General features: G+C 36.5%; 1 protein-coding gene across 1 annotated transcript in view; it reads left to right on the top strand.

Moving 5' to 3' along the window:
* Positions 1 to 1,152: 1,152 nt before the first annotated feature.
* cdh8 (cadherin 8) overlaps positions 1,153 to 19,342 on the top strand; it is a 264,233-nt gene continuing 246,043 nt past the window's right edge. The window contains exons 1-2 of the mRNA XM_066713716.1: positions 1,153 to 1,233; positions 14,377 to 14,559. The gene's annotated coding sequence lies outside the window, so the exon portion shown is untranslated. The remainder of the gene's footprint in view (positions 1,234 to 14,376; positions 14,560 to 19,342) is intronic.

The raw sequence follows: 19,342 nt of genomic DNA, 5'->3' as shown, positions 1-19,342 counted from the left end.
GCACTTATCAGCTTTTTCATTCTAGGATGTAAGACCTTATATATTGTTCACTGTATATCTCATGTAGCGGTCTCAGCCCACTGCACGTTTTGCACTTTTATTTCAATTAAATACACACATTTAACGTCTGCACGTTTTAATTTGTGTTCTCCCTCTCCAGTCCATGTGCAGTTCATGTTTTAATTGATTGATTGGAGTACTTAAAGCCCCTGTGTCACCAGTAACGGGGTGGCCGCTCCCGGGACAGTGCAGCTGAGAGGACGGGCGAGCAGAGGCAGCGGGGAGCGAGATGGGTAATGGACGAAAAGCTTGGTTTTATAATCCCCACTGCTGATCCTCTCGCCTGCACTGCTCGCTGGTTGTTTGTGTTTTGTGTATTTTAAATTCATTTTAAACTTTGTATTTTAATTGATTTTAGGTAACGAAAACCTGTACATTACATATTAATAAAATAATGGATTTTGAAAGAGGCTGTCTGGCTGCTCTCTCCCACAACGCCGCTCCACTCATTCGCACCCATAGCAGCCCCGCAGAGCTTCCGGGCGCTACACTCATAAGTCATATACACTTGTGTAAACTGTGAATTTGTCAAATGTATTATGCCTTGAATTGCACTGTATTATTGCAAGTAAACTCATTTTAACCTATTATTTAACCTTGTTTCATTAAAACACTTCCATCTAGTACAGACAGGCTAGGCTTTTCTGCACGAAAACTTCGTAACTGGCTTGCTTAGCCTAGACAACTGTTGTTGAAAAACTATTGGTCTTTAATGACTGACATCTCTAAACACTTCAACAGCTAATCACGGAGGTTTCTTGTCGGTGGGGCGTTCAAAATGTGCAAAAAAGTCACGTTGCCGACGTGAAGGGTTTGGGTGAGAAGGTGTGTTTAAAATGTACGTGCTGCGGAAGGCGAGTTTTTACAGTTGAGAAGATTATATTTTACTGTAGTGGCTTATGTACACTTTGGGAAATTACTTAGTAAATTCTGCGACTGAATTTAGAAAACAGATATCAGAAGTGGGGAGATACTGTGTCCTCACCGGAGATAAAATATAACGACCAGAGATAAATAAAGCAGAACGGGGAAAATCGCACCCAGACTGAAAGACTGCATTTTTTTCCAATATGACAGTTTTCAAATGAAAGCTGCACATGTTTCAACTCAGGGCTATGTGCTAGTTGGCCATATGGAGTACACACAATGCAGCGCTGTACTGATGAGTTGCAGGTCAGTTGCAAACGTTATTTTATTGGTATTTTAAGTACATTTGTTTTGCTTTTCAGTTGGTTTTAATACCGTGTTGGTATTTTTATTTTGTTGTTTTGTATAAATATATTGCTACAAATTATTAAAAATCATTATTTGTGGTAAAGCCATATATGCACCGTTTCGTAGCAGAACAAATTGATAGGAACTTCACCATAGTGCAGGTTACCTGATGAAAGATGAACTGTTTACACATTCAGCCTGTGTTGTTATACTACCTTTGGATTGCATGATTTTACTACATTTTAGTGATTATTATTCAGTGCTTCAAAATTGAAACGATATTATATTCCCTGAAGTGTCTAAAGACTTATTGTGATTCCAGACCTTATTGTTGCCGTTGTTGTATATTATACAATCTGTAATATTATCACTTTGTGTTCAGTATTATTTTTGAGCTGTTGACCAGGTTCTAGTAGAGATTGACAGGAAATGCAATGGGAGGTAGCAGGTGTTCAGTGACTTTAGAAGAATAAAGGAGCATAGCTCAGCTGTGCTGATCTCTTTCATTTTAGATTTTGCACATGGTGGGATTTCACAGCGATTGTTTTAGTGGCATTTCAGCTCCATTCCTTAGAGCCCACAACTTCTTAGCATTTGAGTTCCAAGCACTTTAGTGAAAGACCTGCAAACCCAATGGTTTTTCCAGTAATTTTTGTTTCACAGTTAGCACTGAATTGTCATAGCAAAAGTACTTAGAAGTAAGCAATAAGGATTCTATTTTAGATTTTGGGCCATTCATTTGTGCAACCTGTGCATGTGTATTTGTGCATCTTTCTGTCACTCTCTGTTTCTTTATATCTGTTCATGTATCTGCTTCTATTTCAAATAAATACTTTTTCTTTTATTATGTATATTTTTAGATTAAATAGTAGTATAGGAAATAGTAATATAGTATCTTGCAAACCTTGTTAATTGATCATCAAATTATATCCGCAGAAGGTCCTTTTCCACTAAAGCAGATGTTAGGGAGTCTTTCAGTGTCCCTCACCATTTCTACATTGCATTGACTTGGTGCAAAGCCAGCTCTTCTGCTCCATTGCACCATTTAATATGCTGGAGGCTTGAAGCATGGTTGTGGAAAAGGCATTCAAACAAGGCAAAATGTAATTTGATGTTATCACCTAAGGTCTTATAACTTAGTTGAAATGAAATATTGTTCATAGACATTCAAATGTTGAACACATGAGAATCAGATTCTCTTAACTTCCAGATTGAATAAATAATATATTTTGGATAATAAGGACAAGATTGGTTTGGAAGCCTGTTATTTTGTTTGAAGTATAACATAATTACAACAAACAAACCAGTACTTTTTGCATCAAGCCCAGGCATGCCAAATAAGTAAAACTTCTAAAAAAACAACAACAATGAAACAAACATGATATTATATTTTATGACCATCCTGAATTAGTGGCCTACAGATAGCAAAGGAAATTGTTTTCCATTTAAAATCAAGGCAAACGTATCCCTCAATGGGGTAGCATGTTGTGTACCTCCTCCCCCATTTTGGTTTTCTCAGTATATTAATAACTCCTCCAGAGAGGGCTTACACATCAGTGTTTGCTCTCATGAGAGGATAGACAAAACTAAATGAAGCTTGAACTTGAAAACAGGCCTACATCTTCTTCTCTGGGGATGCTTATAACACATTAAGTGAAACATCAGTAATGTGAAAAACAAATGGGGGTGTAAACCCCAGAAGATTTTCACTATCAGCTATGCGGCACTCATACCATAAATCTTAGAAACCTTATCCTTCACTGTGTTTAAAAAATGATTAAGTGATGTTAGTATTCATTCTGCTGTTGCATGGAAGGACAGCAAAGGAAGTTAAACTAAGAACTGGTTTCCACTATAGGAGATCGCATTTGGGGGTTCTAAATGATAAAGCTTCCACTTCATTTGTCACAGCATTTGTGAAAGAAGTAAGGGTTAAACTGTCTCCCATTTAAGATCCCAAATATTCAAATCATAGAGCACAAAAAACAAACCCTCCTTGTCCTACTACACTGAAAGCACCTTTTTATTTATCTTTTGAATGTATTTGTTTTTCAGATGTTCTGTTATACTCTACATTAAAAATATTGACCAAATCAGTATAAATTATAAGCTCCAATGTTATTTGCATAGTCTTTGTTTGTTTTCTAAAAACAAGATAGTTTACTCTTTGATTGATCTCTCCACATAAAAACGCTAAAGTTGCTGGAACAAAGCTTGATCTACCCTTAAGGGGACCAGCTCAGCAGTCAGTATTTCAGTGCAACCTTCTAGCAACATCCCGTTTGAAACCCAGATTGATGGTCTCTAAACTGGGAATAACTCACAGCAAGGAATCGTCCAGTATGCCTCATTGATTCTCCCCTGCTAAAAGGGAGAACAGGTTTATGAGGACACTGCAGTACTTTTTTACCTGTAAAATAAAATTCACAGCTGGCCATTGACAAGTCTTGGTGTTTCTTAAATTCTCCTGAGCTATGATAACAGCTGTTCTGTAACATAAACACCACTATGGTCAATGACTCTCTTACAACTGAAATTGTTCCCTGGTATATTTGTCCAAGTTAAGATTTGGAACACTACCTATCTCAACTAAATATTGGAGGGGAAAGAGTCTTAATATTATCAATTTTGCAAGAAAGCAGAAACAAAAACAGCAACAAAATAAATTCTTATTATTTTAGAACTGTTGTGTATGGTAGCCAAATGCACCACCATCTGTTGCTACTCATATTTCCCTATTTAACACATTTCTATAATTGTATATATCACCACCAACATCAGCCTTTTATTGATCTCCTGCTAGATAAAGGTATGCCCCTGATTGTCTTATCATCTTTGTCCTGGTCTGTTTCGAGGTCTTGTTCTATTTATTTTTTGATGCCGCGTATTTTGGCTGTAATTAAACATGTGCCGTGTTCATTAAAAACACACCTTTTCACTGATCCCATATTACACTGCTTCCACTTGTTACACACACACACACACACACACACACACACACACACGTATTTCAGAGTAATTCATATTGATCAGTGTTTTTCATTGGTGTTTATTGTTTTTTTAAGTGTAAACTAAACATTTGTTTGGCACGGCTTCATGTTTGGAGACTAATGTAATACAGCAGCTTAAGCATAAGCAATTGGATAATCTGTTACCGTTGATGTTTACTAATTCCAACATGTGCTGTAAATATCATGAACAAAGAGATATAGACTTGTTTTTTATTACTATTTATATAAATCCAGCTGTAGGACATTCTTAGACAGACAAATAATGAATTTTCAATAACCCTTTCGGTTAAAGTGAAAATGTCGTAAGTAATTTATCAGTTAGACAGGTGACTGTTTACGCGTATAGATTTTATGCAATGTCTTTCTCATTTCTTGGTAGATATCACTTGAGCTCATCTGGTTACAAAGGTGTGCATGGGCTCATTTGCTGGTTAATTGCTTTTTCTTCTTTAGGGCTACATCTGTCATCTGTTTCACATCTCCTGTTTTTTAAAATAACCTACAGGTTGTTTATTTTTATGGCACCAGCTACAACTAATGAAGAGAAAAAAACGATGCTGTTGAAAAACATGTCCTAGTATCGAGAATAAAAGATACTGCTTGGAGTCAAATCTTGAGAATATCCCCAAAATATTGGTTATTCTTTCTGATACCATGTTCAGCATTTAAATTTCACTTAAATTCTGAATTACTTTCGGTTTTAAATTGAAAGACTATTAAACTATGTATGAATGCAAGTTGAGATCCTTTGCTAGTATATATGTCATGAAATTCTGCTCTAAAATTAGGTGGTATCACAGATGGTCCTGCTCTTGATAGAAGATTTGGTATCATGTTTACATTGTGTGTGTGTGTGTATTCTCGTACCAAAACTGATATCAATATTTTGCTGCCCCAGTCACACTTATAGATCAGACATCCATCTGCAAAAGTCATTTTAACAGCAGTAATCAAAACAATATTGCCAGAAAAATGCCTTTTACCAATTTTGCTTACAATCATTTTCATTAGACAGATAGCAACAACAAATCAGAGCTGCAGATGACACAGTTCCAGCAGAAAGCACAGCACAGAAGAGCAGTCAGGTTGTTAGGTACAGCTGGTAGTGTTCTGCTTGCTGAGCTTTCATGATAGTGAATCATCCTACTGTGCACACTGTCCCATTCCTTGTAATTATGTAAATGACACATTAATGAGTTGTAATTCAGAATTCATAAAACAGCAGGGATAAACTGTATAAGATGTAGCATTATAATGAGGGAGAATAAGAGCTCCATCACTGAGAGGCTAAAATGCTAATTGTTTACCTACTACTGTTCCTTAAATGCAATACATTTATTTGTGGGTCACTGGGGTATTTATGAAAATTTGTATCATTAAAAAATTAGGTTAATGGTCTGTCATGTTAAACACTATCTATATCATCCTTTTTAAAAAGACATAAAATAGCCACAGCATGCCAAATGCTAAAAGGGTTTCTCAGCAAGAAGGTAGTTTAATTAAGTAGGAGAGGGAGTACACTCATTTGGGTAACTGACAGCACCAGGACAAATTATATTTTATTTAAATGTTTCTTTCCATGTTCTACCCAACCCCCTTCCTTTGAAAAAGGCACATACATGCACATGTGATACACAGCACTTATAATGGGATCTCTTCCTGATAATTAAAAGTACAAGTACAGATGCTCAAAGGGGCAAGGACAACTTCACAAAGACAGATACACACACTCATAGATCGATATAGACAGTTATATACTGTTTAATTGATTAGTACTATTTTGGCTCTCTATATTTCTGAATTAAATGATTACAAAAAGCATCATTGTAATAAGTGGTGCACATTAGTGGTGTCTGTAGTGAAATAGGTGTTCCTTAACTGTGATTCTAATGCTGGTGCCATGTGGTGAGGTGAATTATTAAAATTATGATGCTTTGCCCTACTTAACCATAAAATCAATCTCTAACTTTCTCGCCTTTCATAAGTCATAAGCATCCTACCCATACACTGTGACGGTAAATATATAGTATTTACTACATTTTTTTATTGTAGAATATTGGAAATGGTAGGGCAGATTTTTAGGTTCTCACTTTAGCAGTGCTCTCTGTTATTGAGAGCAAAACTGAGTGAAATTGTCAATTTGTCTGTATATTCAGACGATTCACTTGACTGCCCCAGGGACCACAGTTTTGGAACTATTGGTTAAGGTATAAGAGTTAAGACTCCTTCAAAGAAAATTTACATTTTCTTAGACATACATTTGCACAGAATTATTTGTCCTTTGTGTCTGTGAACTTTGACCTTAATATCTAAGTTTACCAAAAAGGATTGCAAACTGATTGGATATGTTCTGTGGTAATCTAAGATATGTACTATAAAAGGAATAAGTGGAGCTTTCCAATGACAATTGACTAATACCGTCTGAAACTGAAATCGAAATGGATGATAAAATAACTAAAAAGTACTTCCATCTGCATGCCTGCCTCATACAGACGTCTGAAGTCAACAGCACAAGTTATCTCCTTAATTAATTTTTACATAAAATCAATAAGGAGTGATTAGTAAGATAGATAAGGGTTTTAAGGTCGATGTGGGTCAGAAAAAAAGAGAGTTTGCTTAGCTGAAGAAACTAATTGTATAAATTATTGAACAAATTGTTCATCTTGAGTGATGGCGAGTTTGTATATCCCTTATATTATTTCTGACAAATATTTAGATTTGTTTTTCAATGAACTTTGCTTTAAATGCTTAAGAAATTAAATAACATCTTAATCAATCAAACATTAAACTCATTTGCAAATAACAGGGAGATTAGGACATAGGGCCCGGCAAGTTACATCATCTACACAAAGTTATATACAGTGAGGGAAAAAAGTATTTGATCCCCTGCTGATTTTGTACGTTTGCCCACTGACAAAGAAATTATCAGTCTATAATTTTAATGGTAGGTGTATTTTAACAGTGAGAGACAGAATAACAAGAAAAAAATCCAGATTTGCATGTTAATGAGGGAAATAAGTATTTGACCCCTTCGACTTAGTACTTGGTGGCAAAACCCTTGTTGGCAATCACAGAGGTCAGACGTTTCTTGTAGTTGGCCACCAGGTTTGCACACATCTCAGGAGGGATTTTGTCCCACTCCTCTTTGCAGATCCTCTCCAAGTCATTAAGGTTTCGAGGCTGACGTTTGGCAACTCGAACCTTCAGCTCCCTCCACAGATTTTCTATGGGATTAAGGTCTGGAGACTGGCTAGGCCACTCCAGGACCTTAATGTGCTTCTTCTTGAGCCACTCCTTTGTTGCCTTGGCTGTGTGTTTTGGGTCATTGTCATGCTGGAATACCCATCCACGACCCATTTTCAATGCCCTGGCTAAGGGAAGGAGGTTCTCACCCAAGATTTGACAGTACATGGCCCCGTCCATCGTCCCTTTGATGCGGTGCAGTTGTCCTGTCCCCTTAGCAGAAAAACACCCCCAAAGCATAATGTTTCCACCTCCATGTTTGACGGTGGGGATGGTGTTCTTGGGGTCATTCCTCCTCCTCCAAACACGGCGAGTTGAGTTGATGCCAAAGAGCTCGATTTTGGTCTTATCTGACCACAACACTTTCACCCAGTTCTCCTCTGAATCATTCAGATGTTCATTGGCAAACTTCAGACGGGCCTGTACATGTGCTTTCTTGAGCAGGGGGACCTTGCGGGCGCTGCAGGATTTCAGTCCTTCACGGCGTAGTGTGTTACCAATTGTTTTCTTGGTGACTATGGTCCCAGCTGCCTTGAGATCATTAACAAGATCCTCCCGTGTAGTTCTGGGCTGATTCCTCACCGTTCTCATGATCATTGAAACTCAACGAGGTGAGATCTTGCATGGAGCCCCAGACCGAGGGAGACTGACAGTTATTTTGTGTTTCTTCCATTTGCGAATAATCGCACCAACTGTTGTCACCTTCTCACCAAGCTGCTTGGCGATGGTCTTGTAGCCCATTCCAGCCTTGTGTAGGTCTACAATCTTGTCCCTGACATCCTTGGACAGCTCTTTGGTCTTGGCCATGGTGGAGAGTTTGGAATCTGATTGATTGATTGCTTCTGTGGACAGGTGTCTTTTTAAGAGAGTGCTCCTAATCTCAGCTCGTTACCTGTATAAAAGACACCTGGGAGCCAGAAATCTTGCTGATTGATAGGGGATCAAATACTTATTTCCCTCATTTTTTGAAATGCATTTTTCTGGATTTTGTTGTTGTTGTTATTCTGTCTCTCACTGTTAAAATACACCTACCATTAAAATTATAGACTGATCATTTCTTTGTCAGTGGGCAAACGTACAAAATCAGCAGGGGATCAAATACTTTTTCCCTCACTGTAAATAACTCTTTTGTTTCAGAAAGACAGAAAGCTTGTGTATTGGTAGAACTTGTATACAGTTTCAGAGTCAGTTTCTTAATCAAATGTAGGTAGTACAGAACTTAAAGATAAATATTTGAGATAAAAAGTCAAGAATTTGGTTGAGAACTATTCCTGGATGTGAGATTTGAGACCGAGAAAGACACCAACCTGTTTTAAGTCTCCATATTGTAGAAAGAAAACGTTTACTTTGAACATTCTGATCCTGGTGATGGTGCCAAAAGGTTCTTTTAATGGAGATATCTGCTTCCCAGAGAGGCCTATAGCATGTGCATATGTAGGCCTATAAAGAACCTGCTAAGACAAAGTTCCCATTTTGCAAAAGCATACACGTTATTTGATTGAATCCACTGTCTGGCCATTATTTAATCAGAATCTAAAATATATGAATTTGTTCATGATAATTTTAATTATTGCAGTTTTTGAACTATATAAAACTTTTATGTTTAAATCTGTAATGACTTTGTGTTGATACTGGGTATGTAGAAATAAGCCAAGTGTTTGTTATTTTTTGTCATCAAGTATGACACAGGACTTTTCATTAGAATGGATTTGCTTTTTTTTTTTTTTTTTTTTTTTAAGATGTAGCTTCAAATACTCCATATTGTAATGATATACTGCTGCCCTGCTGTGCCAAAGCTGGGATCCGATCATAGCATCTCAGGAGCCCAAGATGCAGGCATTACCACTACACAAAAATTGTCATATCTCTTGTTGTGCTGTAGCTACGTGGGTTTACTCAATATGGACATTACTCTAACCAGCGTCGTGGCTGCCTTGTCATTTCTTTAATATTCCATTATACCAGAAAGTAAACTAACAAAAGCCTAGTTCTTAGCCCCATATTCTGGAGAGTGTATTTTGAAGGAAGGCATTTACCCTGCTGTCACATACCCCCTTTATCACATGATTAATGTAACTGTGTCACAGGTTCACTTTGGCAATGGCTTGTCCAACATGTCTGAAAAGTTCAATTGTATTCATAGTAAGCAATATATTATTCAAATTTGCTAAATTTCAATTGCAAATTAAAGCTGCTGTTTTATATTAACACAGTTCATGATCTCAGTGCCAAGTTGCAGACTTCATGCAAGGGTCTTTGAATTTGTGATATTAGTTAATCAAGAAGAGTGTGGGCATATAGGAGGGGTTAGAGGCCCTTCATGCTGTCAAACAGATGTCAAATAGAGTGGAATGTGTAAAATAAAAACAAAAAACAATTACAATGTTACCAAAAATAATGTATGAAAAATGTAGGTAGGCTTGGCAAATATAATGTTTAGACTATTCTGGGTCACTTCTATCTTTGCTTTTTCCTTGAGAACTGTGAACTGTTCTGTTACAGTGATGTACGTATCTTAAATTATATATATTTTTTTTAATGAAGTATCACACATTGTTACATGCACTATGAATTGAAGGTTACATTTTTGCTTAAAATTGTATTTTCTTCGTTGTAATTTGGAAAAGTTTAATAGCTACCTCCTTCAACTCACCATCTGTTTTTCAGCCTTACTCTAGAACTAACCTAGGGGAAATCGACAGAGAGAGAGGAGTTCAAGTACGTCCTTGTCCTTATCAATACATGCCAACTGTCACACAAGTGCCACAGTCAGCTACAGGATTTTCATTTGCAAAGCATGCTCACTATGCTCAGCCAATTCCAAAAGTGTTTGGTCAGTGACACTGGAGAATCGCTCTTTCGATGTCCACGACCACGGTTTTGTACATTTTATGGTTATTTTACACTCCAAACTTAAATGTTCCAACTCATTCCTATAATACACATTCATTGACTGAGCTGAAAACTGATTTCAAGAAACTTGTAAATCGTAAAAGTATTGGAATGCTTAAAAATAAGAAATGTGTTTATATTGCAATATGTCTGACACTACCTACATCAAAAGCTGATGCATACACAAACAAATCCACTGCAGTCAAAATGTAAGTAGCATGCTGTTGTCAACTTATAATTGATATTATACCATGTTATTATAACTACTATTTAAAAAGCGTGTGCTCACAGATTGGGAGAGTCACTAATTTGAAATGCTATCTTGCCATTAAAGACCTTCTGTAAAGTCGTAAAGCATATGAAATGCCAATGTTTTTCTTAGACTATGCAATCAAGAGGAAAGCATGTCGGCAAATCGGGCAGATAATGAATATTAAGTGGCAGTTGGTATTTTTGCCAGTGAAAGCTCAATTAATAAACTTGCACTGACAGAAATTGGCCTATTATCCTGCTGCTTTTCATTTGATCCACTGAAAGAAATGTTAGTTTGAAAAAGCTGAGCAGCATGTTCTCTAAAGATTGGCCAGGGGAAACTGAAACTTGTTTGGAATGTTTAAAAGATGTTTGGATACAGGAACAGTCGATAAGAGTTGCTGTTAACACTAACTACTCCCTGGGGAACTTAAGCCCTGTCTCCTTGTAAAAGTCAGTGAAACTAAGTAGAAAAGGCCTTTTGTGTTTGGATGATCAAATTGCACAGATTTGATCAACATGTGCACTTTCAATTTGCTGGAGTTATATTGGATATTTAATTGCTATTATTATTATTATTATTATTATTATTATTATTATTATTATTATTATTATTATTATTATTATTATTATTTTATTATTATTATTATTATTATTAATAATACAATGGACTACAATGGCAATTGCATAGAATCAGACCCCTCACAATGTGTGGTATCTGAAATAACATTTTTAACCACGGCTTAGAAGAAATAAATTGGCTTGCATCTTCAGACTGACAAGTGAAAACTGAACAAATAATGAACATTCAAACATAATAGAGGTTTAACAGCAGCGAGGTTGGTTTTGAAATAAAATTAGAAAATATGTATACTGGTATAACTTTTCTACATGTTAGTATATTATTTGTTCACTTCAGTATTTCGTTCGACTGTGACATTATTCAAAACTGCAGTGCAATTCATTGCTTTCCAGTCGTCCCACACTTTGAGATTAACAAATTTAGGCTTTGTACTAAGAGTGATTTTTAACTTAGTTCAAGTGTGCTTAAGTGTAATAGATAAAAATAGGCAATTTCAGTATAAATTGCCTGTTAATCACTTTGGCATTTTTTCCTCCTATGTGCCAAATATTTCATAGTCTACAGAAGTTCCATTTGCATGTTAATGAAGCTAAAGGGCAGAAGCCACTAATTACAATCCAGCTACTCCTGCCTAATGGTCCACCAAAGACACAGCAAGACCCCCTTAATTCCATTATGCAAATGGTGTTTAGGAGTAAAAACCCTAAGCAAGGTGGAGCTGTCTGGAGCCTGGTTTTGGCATTGCAAAAATTAATACATGTACTCCCAAAGAACACAACTGAATATTACTCATGGTGAATTTCTAATAACTTCGCAAAGCTGCAGCTTCATTTTTTTTCAATCTGTTTTTATGTACATGAACTATTTAAAATAATTTGAACATGCTGAAGCTACAAAGCAACAAAGACAAATAGATATGTATTTTTATATATAAATTGTTTTAGTAATGTGCAGAACATTACTCTGATACCAATATAAAATGTAGTCATTGTAACTAAATACTAAATAAAAAAAACAGTTAATTAAAAATAATAGATGTGCATTGTTCAGTCTTAGACTCCCTCACCATTAGATACTGCTGTTATTACATGCTTAAAAACCTCTCATAATGTGTATAGGAAGCACAAATATCAGTTTAGGTTAAGTGTTGCAAGTTGTCTGTGCTTAAGAATAATAGTTGTGTTTCAAGCTTTGTGAAGCACTTTCCAAATGAAAATTGCTTTATGAGACTAATTGAATCCTTTTGTTTTGAGCCTGACCTATGTATAATGGGCACATCTTGTAGTTCTTTGAATTTGACTGGACACAATCTCTAAACAAATAGCTTCCAATTGTGCCAAAGTTGTCTTGTTTTTTATAGTGATACTTAAATGATAGTCCTATTTCCTCCACACATCTTAATTATATGAATATTCACAAAGCCTCTGGCTTTAATGAACAAACTAGTTGATTTCAGAAACTGTCACTTGAAGCAGCTACCACACAAAAAGGCAGCTGTTACAAATTGATTAGATAATCACATTCTGTATTGCAACCTTTAATGTTCTTACAAATTACAGATTTAAATAGAGAGAACCACATCAAGGACTTCAATCTCTTACAATTGCTGGTAGAACAGAACTCGGTATTGGCCACAGTAATGAGGGGCTAAAGTTACGGTTTGGCACAAAAACTCTTTAGCAAAACCAATTTGCACAGTATTTCACCCAAGGGAATTTCAGCTTTAATTAACAAGTTTAAGGACCCTGCATACTTGGAAGAAAACTTCTCACTTTGAAATCGATTAAGCTGTGATCGCCGCAAGTGGTAGGAGGATTCCTCAAAACCCTGTAGGTGCTGCAGTGCACTAGGAGGTTTACTGCTCAGATACTGTCATCTACTGAAGCTAGATATGTCACAGTCCATCTATAAGATTGCATTTTGTACGCGGTTAAATATGAGCTTTTTTCAAATGCCACAATTTTATGACGTCAACAAGAAGTCGTTTTTTACAATATGAAAACAGTAGAAATAAATGGTTTACTGTACATATAAATGACATTAAAATAAATACATAAGCCTTTTATAATTAAATTATTTACTTGTTCTTTTCAAAAGCATGCTTGTAGAGTAGTCTTGAAATCAATATTATTCACATATATCAAGCTAGACACTTCTACCTGTGGCAGTACTTAAAACAGAAAAACACAGAGTCTGTCACTATCAATCATTTGATATAGCTGATTCAAGTCACTGCGCAGACCCATCGTTTTATTTAAGGACACATTTGTCCTTCAATTCCTGAAGTGTGTTGGAGGAAGGTATGTCTGAGTTCCTGTATTAGTTTGAATAAGTAGATTAAGTACTTTGTGCATTGGTTTGTAAAGCCTACCCTAGGAGAAATTTCAGGAAACAATTTATCAGGTTTCTTATGATGAAGGCTGCTGTTGCTGTAGAAGCAAGGCAATATATTACATCATTACTGAAATATGAAATAAAATAAAATAAATTAATGTATTTGTTTTTAGTAACCCTTGAATGTTTTAATTTAAAATACTGTATGTACAATGTTAAAATGTCATATTGAGATCAATTTCAAAATACATATAATCTAAAATAACACGAGAGTACACACTGTTATAACAAGTAACATATAAAATAAGAAAAATAGAACTCGCAGAATACAAATACGTAAGCAATGAGAGTTGAAATTAGCAACAGCCTGGCCATAACTCCTCATGGTTAAGTCACCTTTAGATCTTTTTCCACAAATAGAAGGATACACTTTGTAGATGAAAGCACCCCCACAGAAACATAATGGCAATCTGTCTAGCGAGACTAGATCCCACAGAGAGGTCAGAAATAACTTTAGTGGTCATTTGACACCAATCCATCAGAGGCAGCTGACAGCGCTGCAGGAAAAGCTGCCTTCGTGTCAGAATACGTGATTGACTGTGTATTTATTATTGTTGTACTTCTTTTTATTCGTTTCCTCACTTTTATTTGTGTTTATTTTATTGTATTATCTTATTGTCAAGAATAAAAGTGTTTGCTCCATACTTGTTCATTATTTTGCAATTTGTGCAGGAGGCCGAATACTTTTGTCTTCTATGTGTTCAAATGTATTTTATCGTATTTTAGGAATGCCTATTTGTTTGTACCATGGGCCATGAAGATTGTGGACTACGAATTTCTCCTGCACTACGAGAAACTGCACAAGCCTACTCGGACTTGGGAACAAAGAAAGAAAATGAATGGTGAGGAAATCTCTTGGTGTAGGGACTTTGCTGCTCTATTGGGACTCGGTGGATTATGCACTCAAAGGTAAGCTTGAGAAAGCCGTTTGAACCTGAGCAGGAGTCTGTCCTTTGAGATTTGTGTATTGTCCATATGTTATTGTACCAGCTTTTCTAAATTATTTTTGTTACTATTACTGTTACTATTATGCTGTACTGATTGTATCAACCTTTTCAATAATTAATGAGTTATTAGAAGCCTACCAACTTACATAGTTTAAACTTTTAAAGGCATTTCTTGAAATATACATAAAATATTAAATAAGTAGTGTAAAAGCACATAAAAAGAGTATAGTTTTCCCATCATTATCTTTCACTTAGTCAGCCTGCTAACAAGCCGTATATGTAACTTGAAATAATAACCCTTCTGTACAATTAGAGAGATGTACAGTATACAGTGCATAATGAATAGAGGTAGTGGTAAGATGAAATTAATAATGCTCTATTACAAAGAAGAATGTGGCCAAGCTTAAGTTGCACTAATCTATAAGATATCTCCTGTGTATATATTAAGTTGAAAAAATAAGAGATTAGTTCAGAACAGCATACTGTAGCACAGCTGGTGAGTACTTTGGCTAACAGTACTGTAAAAATGTATATGCTTTAAAGAATATATACACACTGTATATAAATTACTGCATGTTCTATTAATGCAAATGCATCAAATACCAGAGGGTATTTTATGAAGTGTGGTAGAATACATACACTCTATGGAAGTCTGTTGTTGATGAATTCCACTTGACATTTTTTTGTGTGTTTTGTACTGCAGTTATTTTGACAACAGGCCTGGGACAAATTCAGATGTTCTGATATATAATTTGTGAATATAATACTCATCATATGACCAAAAAACAAAACAACAATCAAACTGTGCTGGCGAAGTGTGGTCCGTGGGAGTAGAACAATAACAGCATGTATCGACGGCAGCAACGCATGTGAGTTTTGTAACAAGAATGCAACTTGCCGTAAGACATTTGTACATGGACAATTAATAACAGGATTAAAAAATAATTAAAAAAAGGGGGACACAATTTTCAAACTGGTGGGGCACTGGATCTAAAGGCCCACCCATAGCGCCAACCCTGCGCAGATGACTTGATGATTGATGAAAGACGAGCACAAAGTATTAAAAAACAAAATGCAAATCTGTTACAGGTATATATTTAAATTTTATTTTAATCATTTAATCATTTGCAAAAGTTTGTTTCTTAAGAATGTTCCTTATGAATGGCCCTCAGTTTCTCATCAGCAACCATTCAGCCCTTGGAAGTGCTACAGTAACAAGCTTTGTGTTTAAAGGTAGTGCTTTATGTTAAAGAAAATCATTATTAGTAGTCAAGAATATAGCTCTGAAACTGTCAAGAGGAGTGCTTTACCCTTTAAACTGTAAGCTTCATGTTAAGGTTCTGACTGCTCTGTGGTGTGTTAGGAATTTTCATTTACAATTCAGTTTTGAAGCAATGCTTTTATTTGAAATAAACTGCTATAGTGGTTTCATTTATTGTATGCGAATCATAACTTGGCAATGTGGCATTTACATTATAAAAATGCTTTGAATAGCACAGTATTAGTTTGCATACATTGAAGAGTTTTTATTTTTTCTTGTACTTTTTAAACCCATTGTGATGTTTATATCCATCTTGTATATTCTGTATTTTCCACATTCAGATACATTATATTTCTACACACCTTGTGGGTCAGTAATTCTTTCATTTTTATCCATGCAATACAATGGTCTATTTTTCAAAATTATATATGAGGCATGCACAGTGTTATATAGTCTAAACTACAATCTTGGTAGTTTGTACATTGTTCTGAAATCATACAGAATCTTTATTAAAATGAGCAATGAATGACAAAAAACTAAGCACAAACTGGAACAGACACAAACACACACCTTGTGTCTTTAGTGGTTTTGTGCATCATTCACAACTGTAGCGTTAATGGGGGGGGGGTGTATTTTGAAGCTCTGATCTAAAGAAGACCTCTCCCCCAAAGTTATCAGATCTCCTGAGCTCATCGGCACCTGAACTGTTCTATATCAAAGTGGCAGTCTTGGGAGGATGGCACCGAGAATGGGCCAAATGGCTTGGAATCCCTGCTGTGAAATGTCTGGGGAATAGGGCCTAGAGGTAATAAGAAAGTGGACGAGAGCTGAAATCCTGACACAGAGCTACGAACCCAGGTCAACCAGCATTTCCAAAAGATGGCATGGATTGACATCAGTCATAAATCAAGCCCCCCTCCAATAGGACACTGGGGGCTGAAACCGAAATCCAATCTCACAAACTCGTCTAACTCGTCGAACCAATCATCTTGATCTGACAGGCGTATAAAGGGTAGCGCACGGCACCTTTCTCTCTCTCTCTCACCTGAACCAGTAACTCGCTGCCACAGCTCAACCTGTAGCTCTGTTGCCAGAACTGGAACCAGGAACCAACTAAGTCTTTGCCGGCAACAGAAGAGTTAAACTGGGAGAAGGAGATTGAGCTGTACGAAGAATTCTTTAAAGATCTTTATTAATTAAAGAACTTTAGAAACTGCGCATGCCCGCCTGTGCCCACCTGATCAGTGGAGTTTTACAGCTGGACAATTGACTAAGTCGACTGTATACAAAAGTGTTCAGTCATTTAAATAGCTATTGAGTCTTAAGAAACTTGACCCTTGGAACGAACAGGGCCCTGCTTTCCTCAAAGACTTTGTCTTCAAGTAACTATGGTGGAAACCCTGCTTGCAAAGAAGATTTTGTGCACAACCTTGGAGCCTTCAAACCAGTGGAAAATCTGTTTGGAAAAGACTCTACTTTCGCGAAACCCCAACTTCCAGTTGCATCGACTGAGTGGACTGCCTTTGTTCCAAACCACACGGACCTTGTGCCATGTGTTTTTATTTGAGCCCAAAGCCAGAGAGGCCTCTCTGCAACGAAGTTCAGTTTGGAGTTTATTATTCATGACATTTGAGAAATTAATTAGAATTGTTATTCTGTGAGTCATAAACTTTAGAATGTGTAATATCATTTAGTATTTTCTTAAATATAAATGAGTACTGCATTAAACTGTTTTGTTTGACAATTTTAGAAATACAATCTGTCAACGCCGAGAAATATCTTCTCATTCCTGTTTAACTGTTTAGTTTGAAATTGACACATGTTAATAGACACTAGATTATTGGTGGCCCTGCCTATCCTTAATCATTGAACAGTAGTCAATTAGGGAGAATTGTGGTAACAAGAAATGATAGGATCTTTCTCGGCACCCAAACGTAAATGAGACTGATATATATAATGAGAAGTTATTTGATTTAAATACTAACCTGTATTAGTTATTTAATGTCTGACTAACAATACTAATGAGAAACTCACCTTCGTCTTACTAACCGGTATTGTAGTCATTGTGTTTGTAATTTTGTGTAACGTTTTGTGTGTCATCATATGCGATTCCATGGTCTTTGATTTGGTCACGGAAGTGATTTGTCTTTGATTTGTTGATCTTGAGTGAATTTTAATTAGTTTTTCCCTTTTTGTATAACTAGTGTAGTGCTACATTTTATCTTTGTTTTTAATACATTTGAGAATTTATATCTTTGGAATTGAACTGCTTCCAATTATTGCAGAAATTGAGTTCTACAAGATTCTAGGATTCTTGATAAGGTGATGCTTAAATTCACTTCTTGGAACTGAAATTTATAAATGTACCTTATGCTACACAACCTTAGATAAACAATTATGAAGAAGTACTTTGCCTTAATTGAAGTTAATCTTGTCTGTAGTTTGCCTTAATTGAAGTCAATTCAGTTCAGCTGCTGAGTTGGTGAACGTAAATAGGTTGTAGAAAGGTGATTTAGTCAAGGACTAGCAGGAATTCTGTTCCAGGTGGAGCCAGTTAGGTGTGAATTGGAGGCAGGTTGACAAAAGCTACTTAAAGCAGCTGCTGAGAGAGCTGCTCTGTATCCCGGTGACAAAAAGTTAAGCAGTTGATTAGGGAACCAAGAGACTGTAAAAAAAAAAAAAAATGTAACATTTAGAAGCATGTGGCCACTACAGTGTCAGGTTTGCAGAGTGATTGCCTTCCTGGATTAACTCATCCAAGAAGATTTCATTTGTGAATGTTGTCGGCATGTTGAAATCCTAGAGATCAAGGTCCTTGATCTTGAGGCTCAGCTTATTGATCTGCGCTGTTTCAGTGATATAGAAGAATTAGCCAATCAGCCCACAGCCCTACTGGGTTACAGTAGGTCATAACCACAGAAAAGGGCGCACACAACTCTGAGACATCCCAAGAGCTAGAAATGCACAACAGGTTCCAACTGCTGGACACCGAGTTGGATAGTGACAGCTCTGAGGGTGATGGGAGGGCAGTTGAACACCAGAGCACCATGGTATCCACTCTCCCCCAGAAGAGGGAGGTAGTTATAGCAGGAGACTCAATTCTTAGAGGTGTAGATCACACAGTGTGTTCTAGTGATAAGGAGACCCGCATGGTATCTTGCCTGCCTGGTGCTCAGGTTGCAGATCTCCCTAAATTAGTAGACGGGCTACTGGCCAAACCCGGGGGAATCCACTGGTCATGGTCCACATTGGAACCAATGACATAGGAAAAGGTAGGGCAGAGGTTCTACAAGACAAATTTAAAGAGTTAGGAAATAAATTAAAGAGCAGAACCTCCACGGTAGTTTTCTCCGAAATTGTCCGAATTACTTCCAGTACCACGTGGATGGCCAGGGAAACGGGCAGAGATTAGAAAGTTTAACATGTGGTTGAAATCTTGGCGTAGGGAAGAGGGTTATTGTTTTATGGAGCATTGGTCTTTCTT

This window comes from Amia ocellicauda, chromosome 9 (genome assembly GCF_036373705.1).
Source record: "Amia ocellicauda isolate fAmiCal2 chromosome 9, fAmiCal2.hap1, whole genome shotgun sequence".
NCBI lineage: Eukaryota > Metazoa > Chordata > Actinopteri > Amiiformes > Amiidae > Amia > Amia ocellicauda.
This window is presented reverse-complemented; position numbering and strand designations above follow the sequence as displayed.